Source organism: Tachyglossus aculeatus, unplaced genomic scaffold (assembly GCF_015852505.1).
Source record: "Tachyglossus aculeatus isolate mTacAcu1 unplaced genomic scaffold, mTacAcu1.pri scaffold_206_arrow_ctg1, whole genome shotgun sequence".
Classification (NCBI taxonomy): Eukaryota; Metazoa; Chordata; class Mammalia; order Monotremata; family Tachyglossidae; genus Tachyglossus; species Tachyglossus aculeatus.
Genome location: NW_024044922.1, coordinates 97,474 through 106,747, shown reverse-complemented (window position 1 = coordinate 106,747; position 9,274 = coordinate 97,474). Strand labels below are relative to the sequence as shown.

The following is a 9,274-nucleotide window of genomic DNA, read 5'->3' as shown; positions in this document are numbered from 1 at the left end:
CTTGGGAGTCCCAAATAATATAAAATAGACACCCAAATAGAAGCATCCAAGAGAAGCAGCATGGCTCAGTGGAAAGAGCACGGGCTTTAGAGTCAGTGATCATGGGTTCAAATCCCGGTTCTGCCATTTGTCAGCTGTGGGACTTTGGGCAAGCCACAACTTCTCTGCTCCTCAGTTACCTCTTCTGTAATAATAATAATAATAATATAATAATAATAATAATAATAATAATAATAATAATGGTATTTGTGAAGCCCTTACTATGTACAAAGCAATGTTCTGTAAAATAGGCATTGACTGTGAGCCCCATGTGCACCAACCTGATCACCTTGTAACCTTCCCATTGCTTAGAACAGTACATTGCCCATACTAAGTGCTTAATAAATGTCATCATCATTATTATAATTAAATAGCCCCAGTGTGCCTTGCAATAATACAACACTTTCTCTCTCTTCTTCCTCTCCCACTCACCTCTCTCCTGACTCCTGTCACTCTGTTTGTCTCTGCATTGCTCTTTCTCACTTCCTCAATTCTCCATTTCTCTCTCCCTTCCTCTGTTCATCTCTTTCAGCCTTTCAAAACAAGATATTTATCATTATTACCATTATTATGATATTTATTAAGCCCTTACTATGACAGTTATAGTAATCAATCAGTAGTATTTATTGAGCACTTACTATGTGCAGAACACTGTCTTAAGTGTTTGGGAAAGTATAAGACAACAGATTTGACAGACCTGATTCCTGCCCTCAAGGAATTTACAGCTCGTGGGTGAGGAGGGGCGGGGTGGGCTGGGAGACTAAGGAGAGGGATGAATCATCAGGAAGTAGCTTGGCCCAGTGGAAAGAGCACTGGCCTGTGAATCAGAGGAACTGCACTCCAATCCAGTTATGCCACTTGCCTGCTCTGTGAATCTGGGCAAGTCACTTCACTTCTCTATATCTCAGTTACCTCATCTGGAAAATGGGGATTCCTACTTAGATTGTGGGCCCCATGTAGAAGCTGATCAGCTTGTATTTTTGTACAGTACTTGGCACATAGTAAACTCTTAACAAATACCACAATTATTATTATCATCATTACTACTACCATTACTACTACTGCTATTACTTATGTCATTACCATTACATTTACTACTGTTGCACTGTCCTTTTCCAAGCACTTAGTACAGTGGGCTGCACAGAAGAAGTGCTCAATAAATACCATTGACTGATTACTATGACTATCATGACTACTGCAACTATGACAATTGCTGCTACTATTACTACTATTGTTACTAGTACTACAACTACTGCTACTATTTCTACTGCTGCTACCATGGCTACTACTATTACTACTACTATTATTACTAATACCACTCCTACTACTACTAGTAGGAGTAGTAGAGAAGCAGCGTGGCTTAGTGGAAAGAACATGGGCTTGGGAGTCAGAGGTCATGGGTTATAATCCTTACTCTGTCACTTGTCAGCTGTGTAACTTTGGACAAGTCACTTCACTTCTCTGGGCCTCAGTTACCTCATCTTTAAAATGGGGATTAAGACTGTGAGCCCCACGTGGGACAACCTGTTTACCTTGTATCTACCCCAGCACTTAGAACAGTGCTTGCCACATAGTAAATGCTTAACAAATGTCATTATTATTATTATTATACTACTGTTACTATTATTGCTACTATTACAGCTACTACTACTATTAGTACTGCTGCTACAATGACTACTACTGCTACAATTACTACGGCTATTTCTACTGCTACTGCTATGACTACTTCTATTATTATTACTTCTGCTGCTATTACTACTTCTACTACTAATAACTGTGGAATTCGTTAAGTGCTTACTATGTTCCAGGCACTTGACTAAGCCCTGGGGTGGTTGCAAGCAAATTGGATTGTACAAAGTCCCAGTCCCATGTGGAGCTCACAGGCTCAACCCCCATTTCACAGATGAGGTAACTGAGGCATAGAGAAGTGAAGTGACCTGCCCAAGATCATACAGCAGACAAGTGGTGGAGCAGGAATTAGAACCCTTGACCATCTGACTCCCAGGCCAGTGCTCTACCCACTACACCAAAATACTCCTCCTCCTCCCTCTTCTCCTCCCCCTTCTCCTCCTCCTCCTCTTTCTACCACTACTATTACCACCACTATTACTACTACTGCTATTACTACTACTACTATCACTGCTACTCATGCTCCATCCCACTTTCAGTCACTCCCTGTGTTTGGTTCTTCTGAATATATCATCTTCGTGGAAACCTAACACATGAGGGTCTACCTTCCCTCTAGTAGTTCCACCTACAAGTCCTAGAACTTTGTTGATGCCAAACAAGGCACAATGTAAAGATGCTTTACCAACTCAAACTTGAAATGACCAAGAACGATTTGAGTGTGAGGGTCCAGCAGGCATTCATAGCTGGCATTCATTCATTCATTCAATCATATTTATTAAGCACTTGCTGGGTGCAGAGCACTGTACTAAGTGCTTGGAAAGTACAATTCAGCAACAAATAGGGACAATCCCTACCCAACAACGGCCTCACAGTCTAGAAGAGGGGCCTCCTCCAGGAGGCCTTCCCAGACTGATCCCCCTCCTTCCTCTCCCCCTCCTCCCCCTCTCGATCCCCCGCCTTACCTCCTTCCCTTCCTCACAGCACCTGTATATATGTATTCATGTTTGTACGTATTTATTACTCTATTTATTTATTTATTTTACTTGTACATATCTATTCTATTTATTTTATTTTGTTAGTATGTTTTGTTTTGTTCTCTGTCTCCCCCTTCTAGACTGTGAGCCCACTGTTCGGTAGGGACCATCGCTATATGTTTCCAACTTGTACTTCCCAAGCGCTTAGTACAGTGCTCTGCACACAGTAAGCGCTCAATAAATACGATTGATTGATTGATTGAGACAGACAACAAAACAAAAAGTAAACAGGCATCAATAGCATCAATATAAGTGAATAGAATTACAGATTTCTCCACATCATTAATAAAATAAGTACAATTATAAATAGGCACATATGTACACAAGTGGTTTGGGGTGGGGAGGGGGGTAGAGAAGAGGGAGGGAGTTGGGGAAATGGGGAGGAGAGGAGGAGAAGAGGAAAAGGGGATCTCAGTCTGGGAAGGCTTCCTGGAGGAGGTGAGCTTTCAGTAGGGCTTTGAAGGGGGAAGTGTGGTAGTTTGGCAGATGTGAGGAAGGAGGGCATTCCAGGCCAGAGGTAGGATGTGTGCCAGGGGTTGATGGTGGGACAGGAGAGAACGAGGTACAGTGAGGAGGTGAGCGGCAGAGGAGCGGAGTGTGTGGTCTGGAGTGTAGAAGGACAGAAGTGAGGGGGTTGTTTGTCTATTGTTTTCTATCATTTCCTCAGACAGCCTCCAGGAATCTGGGATAGGCTCAGCCAAACCGGGATATATAAGTGGCTGAGAGGTGAGGATATTTGTTGAGTCCAAACTTTGAACAAGATGCTCCCATGAACTCCAGCTCTAAAGTTAGGGAACCAATGAATTAGACTGTAGGGCCTGGAAGGAAGGAAGGGTATTATCATGTCTCTGACTACTCAGAGCCCAGAAAAGTGTCCTGTACATGCTGGTTGCTGATGATGCTTGAGGAACCGTGTGGCTTACTGGATAGAACCAGGGCCTGGTAGTCAGGAGACCTGAGTTCTAAACCTGACTCCTCCACACACCTGCTGTATGACCTTGGGCAAGTTGCTTAACCTCTCTATGCCTCAGTTCCCTCGTCTGCCAAACCTGGATTCAATCCCTGTTCTTTCCCCTACTTAGACTGTGAGTCCCATTTGGGACCTGATCATCTCATATCTACCTCAGCGCTTAATACAGTGGTTGGTACTTAGGAAGTGCTAAACAAATACCCCTATCATGATTGCTCTCTGCCCCCTTCTGGACTGTGAGCTGTTGTGGGCAGGGATTGTCTCTATTTGTTGTTGAACTGTACTTTCAAAGTGCTTAGTACAGTGCTCTGTGCACAGTAAGCTCTCAATAAATATGATTGAATGAATGAATGAATTATTGTTTTTATTACTCTAACACCTCCATTTCCTTCACATCCAGAGCAACTATACCCCCTGTCTACAACATAATCAATGGTATTTATTGAGCACTTACTGTATGCAGAGCACTGTACTAAACACTTGGGAGAGTACAACACAACAGAGTTGGTAGATGTGTTACCTGTCCACAACGAGCTTACAATCAAGAGGCAGAGACAGAAATTAATATAAACAAATTATTTATAATATACAATTTAAAGATATGCTGAGAGGTGTTGTGGGGTTGGGAGTGGAGCTGATATTAAATACCCAAACATCACAGATCCAAGTGCATAGGTGATGCAGAAGAGAGAGAGAGCAGGGGAAAAGAGAGTTTTTTGGTGGGAGACCTTTTGGAGGGGATGCTCACTTATTAAAGCTTTGAAGGTGGAGAGAGTGGTGGTCTGGTGCATATGAACGGGAGGGGGTCCCAGGCTAGCTAAACCTGAAGCTCAATTATGCCAAAATGGAACTGGAGGTAAGAACACGAGGGGTTCTGGGGAAAAAGAGAGCTGCTTCTCCCACCAATGGCAGGAGAGCAAACTGTTCCTTCCTGAAAAGTAGAGGGGAGAACTGAGTTGATGATCTATGAGAGAACAGCTCTGTCTAGTGGAAAGAACACTGGCCTGGGAGTCAGAGATCTGGGTTCTCATTCCGTTTCCACCTCATGCCTGCTGTGTGGCCTTAGGCAAGTCACTTAACTTCTCTGGGCCTCAGTTTGCTCATCTGAAAATGGGTGTTCAATATTTGTTCTCCTTCCTACTTGGACTGTGAGCCCCATATGGGAGTTGCTTTTCTTGTATTTACCCCAGCGTTTAGTTTAGTGCTTGGCACATAGTAAGTGCTTAACGAATATTCATTGATTCATCATATTCATTGAGTGCTTAATATGCTCCGAGCACTGTACAATGTGTTTGGGAGAGTACAATACAACTACAAACAGACACATTCCCTACCCACAAAGAGTTTACAGTCTAGAGCTGGGGGAGACAGACATTAATTCAAACAAATACATTACAGATATGCACATAATTGCTGTAGGACTGGAAGTGGGGAAGAATAAAGGGAGAACATCAGGGTAATGCTGAAGGGAGTGGGAGAAGAGGAAAAGGGTGGGGGGGGCTTAGTCAGGGAAGGCCTCCTGGAGGAGATGTGCCTTCAATAAGGCTTTGAAGTGGGGGAGAGTAATTGTCTGTTGGATTTGAGGAGGCAGGGCATTCCAAGTCAGAGGCAGGACTTGGGCAAGTGGTTGGGGTGTGACAGGTGAGATCGAGGCCCAGTGAGAAGTTCAGTTTTAGAGGAGTGAGGTGTGTGGTCTTGGTTGTAATAGGAGAGAAGCAAGGTGAGGTAGGAGGGTGCAAGGTGATGGAGTGCTTTAAAGCCAACGGTGAAGAGTTTGATGGGAGGTGGATGGGCAACCATTGAAGTTTTCTGAGGAGCGGGAATGTTTTTGTAGGAAAACGATCCAGACAGCAGAGTGAAATATGGACTGAAGTGGGGAGAGTCAGGAGGCTGGGAGGTCAGCAAGGAGGTTGATTCAGTAACCCAGGTGAGATAGGATGAGTGATTTTATTACGGTGGTAGCAGTTTGGGTGGAGAGGAAAGGGTGGATTTTAGCAATATCGTGAAAATGTGACCAACAGGATTTAGTGGTGGATTGAATATTTGGGTTGAATGTGAGAGAGGAGTCAAGGACAACGCTAAGGATACGCCAAGGATATCCCTGAGATAGGAAGGATGGTGGTGATCCCTACAGGGATGCGAAAGTTAGGGGGAGGACAAGCTTTGCGTGGGAAGATAAGGAGTTCAGATTTGGACATGTTAAACCTGAGGTGATGGGAGGTCATCCAAGTACAGATGTCTTGAAGGCAAGATGAAATGTGAGACTGCAGAGAGGCAGTGAGATCAGGACTGGAGATGTAGATTTGGGTAACATCCACATAGAGGTGGTAGTTGAAGCCATGGGAATGAATGAGTTCTTCAAGGGAGTGGGTGTGGATGGAAAATAGAAAGGGACCTAGAACTGAACCTTGAAGGATCCCCACAGTTAAGGGGGTGGGACACAGAGGAGGAGTCCACGAAGGAGATTGAGAATGAAAGAGCAGAGAGATGAGGAGAACCAGGAGAGGACAGACTCGGTGAAGTCAAGGTTGGATGACGTTTCCAGGAGAAGGGGCTAGTCCACTCTGTCGAAGATGTATGAGAGGTCTAGGATGAATAGGATGGAGTAGAAGCTGTTGGGTTTGGAAATAAGGAGATCATTGTTGACCTTTGATAGGGCGATTCCTGTGTAGTGAATGGTGGAGAGGAGATTGGAGAGGGTCAAGGAGAGAACTGGAGGAGAGGAATTTGAGACAGCAGATGTAGATTACTCACTCAAGAAGTTTGGCGAGAAATGGTATGAGGGAGATGGGGAAATACCTGGAGGGAGCCGTGGGGTCAAGGGAGGGGTTTTTTTTAGGATTGGGGAGACATGGGCATGTTTGAAAGCAATGGGGAAGAAGCCAATGGAGAGCAAACTGTTGAAGATGGTTGTTAGGGAAGAAGGGAGGGGGCAAGAGTTTTGATAAGGTATGAAGGAATGTGGTTGGATGCGCAGGTGGAGGGGGTGGCTTCTGAGAGGAAGTAGGAGATCTCCTCTAGAGATACTGCCTGAAAGGACGGGAAAGTTGAAGAGAGGGCCGGAAGGAGGAGGGACTGAAGAGGGTCAGGGGAGATTTTAGGGCGCTCACTTCTGACAGTGTCAATTTTATAAATAAAGTAGGTGGCCAGGTCTTTAGAGGAAAGGGATGGGTGAGGAGGAGGGACAGGGGGCTTGAGGAGGGCGTTAAATGTCTGGAACAACTGGAGAGGATGATGGGCAGGTGTGCCAATAAGCGTGGAGAAATAATTCTGCTGGGCAGAGGAGAGGGCAGAGTTAAAGCTTGAAAGGATAAACTTAAAATGGACCAAGCTGACCTGATATTTAGATTTCCACCAGCAGCAGTTTGAGCTCAAGAGCGAATGAGGTGTATTGCACAGGTGATCCAAGGCTGTGGGTTAGAACAACAGAGGGATAAGGGAGCAAGTGAGCTGAGTTCCACAGAGAGGGTGGTGTTGAGAATGTCTAATAATAATGATAATAAAATGATGGCATTTATTAAGCGCTTACTATGTGCAAAGCACTGTTCTAAGCGCTGAGGAGGATGCAAGGTGATAAGATTGTCCCACGTGGGACTCACAGTCTTCATCTCCATTTTACAGATGAGGTAACTGAGGCACAGTGAAGTTAAATGACTTGCCCACAGTCACACAGCTGACAAGCGGCTGAGCCAGGATTAGAACCCATGACCTTTGACTCCCAAGGTTCTTTCCATTGAGCCATGCTGCTTCTCTGGTCATCGAGGGAGGGTAGTTGGGGTATGAAGGCTAGGTGGGGCATAATGAATTGAGAAAAGTTGATGGGGTCAAAATATCAGATGACTCTCTGGGGGAATATCACAGATTTATGGGGAGGAGGAGTGCGGGAGAGGAGGCAAGTGAAGAGGTTGTGGTCACATAGGGGGATTTGAGAGTTGGTGAGGGCAGAGATTGTATAGCGGTCAGCGATGATGAAATCGAGTGTCTGTCCAGGTTGGTGAGTGGGAGAGGTGGGGTGGAGCAGGAGGTCAGTGGAGTTGAGGAGTAATAAGAGGTGGTCAGCAGAAGGTTCATCAGGAACATCTGTTTCATATGATTATACTCATCTTCTAATGGTAATAAATAATAATTGTGGTATTTGTTAAGTTTTTATAATGGGTCAAGGACTATAGTAAGCCTTGGGAGAGATACAAGATAATTAGGTCAGACACAGTCTCCATCCCACATGGGGTTCACAGCCTAAGGGTGAAGGAGAAGAACTATCAGATCCCCATTTTAAAGATCAGGAAACAGAGGCCCAGAGACTTCAAGGAACGGGCAGCTACAGGAATAGAACCCACGTCCTCCGCCTCCCATGTCTGTGCTCTTTCCTACTGATGTATGGATTCTCCTCCCTCCTCCAGGAAAACACAACATCACCTTAAAAGCATGGGCAATGTCACGGGGGTTACAGAATTCCTCCACCTGGGATTTTCAGAGGTCCGGGAGCTGCCGGTGTTCCACGCCGCTTTGTTCCTCCTACCCTACCTGGAGGCCCTGACAGGGAATCTCTTCACTGTCGCTGTCATCGCCCTTGACCGGCGCCTCCGCACCCCCATGTACTTCTTTCTCAGGAACCTGTCCGTCCTCGACCTCTGCCTCATCTCCACCGTTGTCCCCAAGTCCATCCTTAACTCCCTGACCAACACCAGATATATTTCTTTCGCGGGATGCATCCCCCAGGTGCTTTCCTTCGAATTTGCTGGCAGTTCTGAAGTGGCCTTCCTCATGGCAGTGTCCCACGACCGCTACATGGCCAATTGCTGCCCCCTGAGCTATGACATTATTATGCATCCAAGGGCTTATGGGAAGATGGCAGTTGCCTCCTGGCTCAGAGGGGCTCTCAATGGACTCCTGCGCAGAGCTGCGTCCTTCTCCACACCCTTCCGTGGGTCCAAAGTGATTAATCAATTCTTCTTTGACATCCATCCGCTCCTGAGACTCTCCTGCTCCAGGGGTTTCCACAGTGAACTAGGTATCATTGCTTTCAACATGCTTCTAGGGTCGGGATGCTTTGCCTCCATAACTCTATCTTACATGCACATGTTCTCAGCTGTGCTGAGGATGCAGTCCACAGCAGCTGGGCCAAACCCTTCTCCACCTGCCTGCCCCACCTCGCAGTCGTGACTTTAGTTGTCTTCCCAGCCCTGTTATAATATTCCACCTCCATCGCCAAACCTGCATCCATTCTGGACCTGGTGGGGTCCCTCTTCTACACCGTGGTGCCTCCCACCCTGAACCCCCTCAATTACAGTCTGAGGAACCAGGACGTGAAGGCAGCAGTGAGAAAACTTGTCTGCAGATCGAAAATGATCTGAGACAGTCTCCTCCTCAGCTTTGCCAAACCACACCCTCCTTTTTCTAAGCCCTTGTGGATGGTGTCCACTGGAGTTGGCTTGTGAAGATTGTATCAATATGGATTGTCCTTGATCAGTCCTTGGGATCATATGCATGACAAGATGGATTGTGGTGATTCCTTGAAGACCCCAAAATTGGACAGGAATACACAGAAAAGTCCCTCTTGCCTGTAAGATTTTTGAGCCTAGGGATTGTGGCTACCAAATCT

The 9,274-nt window shown here is 45.8% G+C and overlaps 1 pseudogene; it reads left to right on the top strand.

The window, feature by feature from the left end:
- The first annotated feature begins 8,097 nt into the window (after window positions 1-8,097).
- LOC119923613 lies at window positions 8,098-9,026 on the top strand (annotated as a pseudogene).
- Window positions 9,027-9,274: the final 248 nt, after the last annotated feature.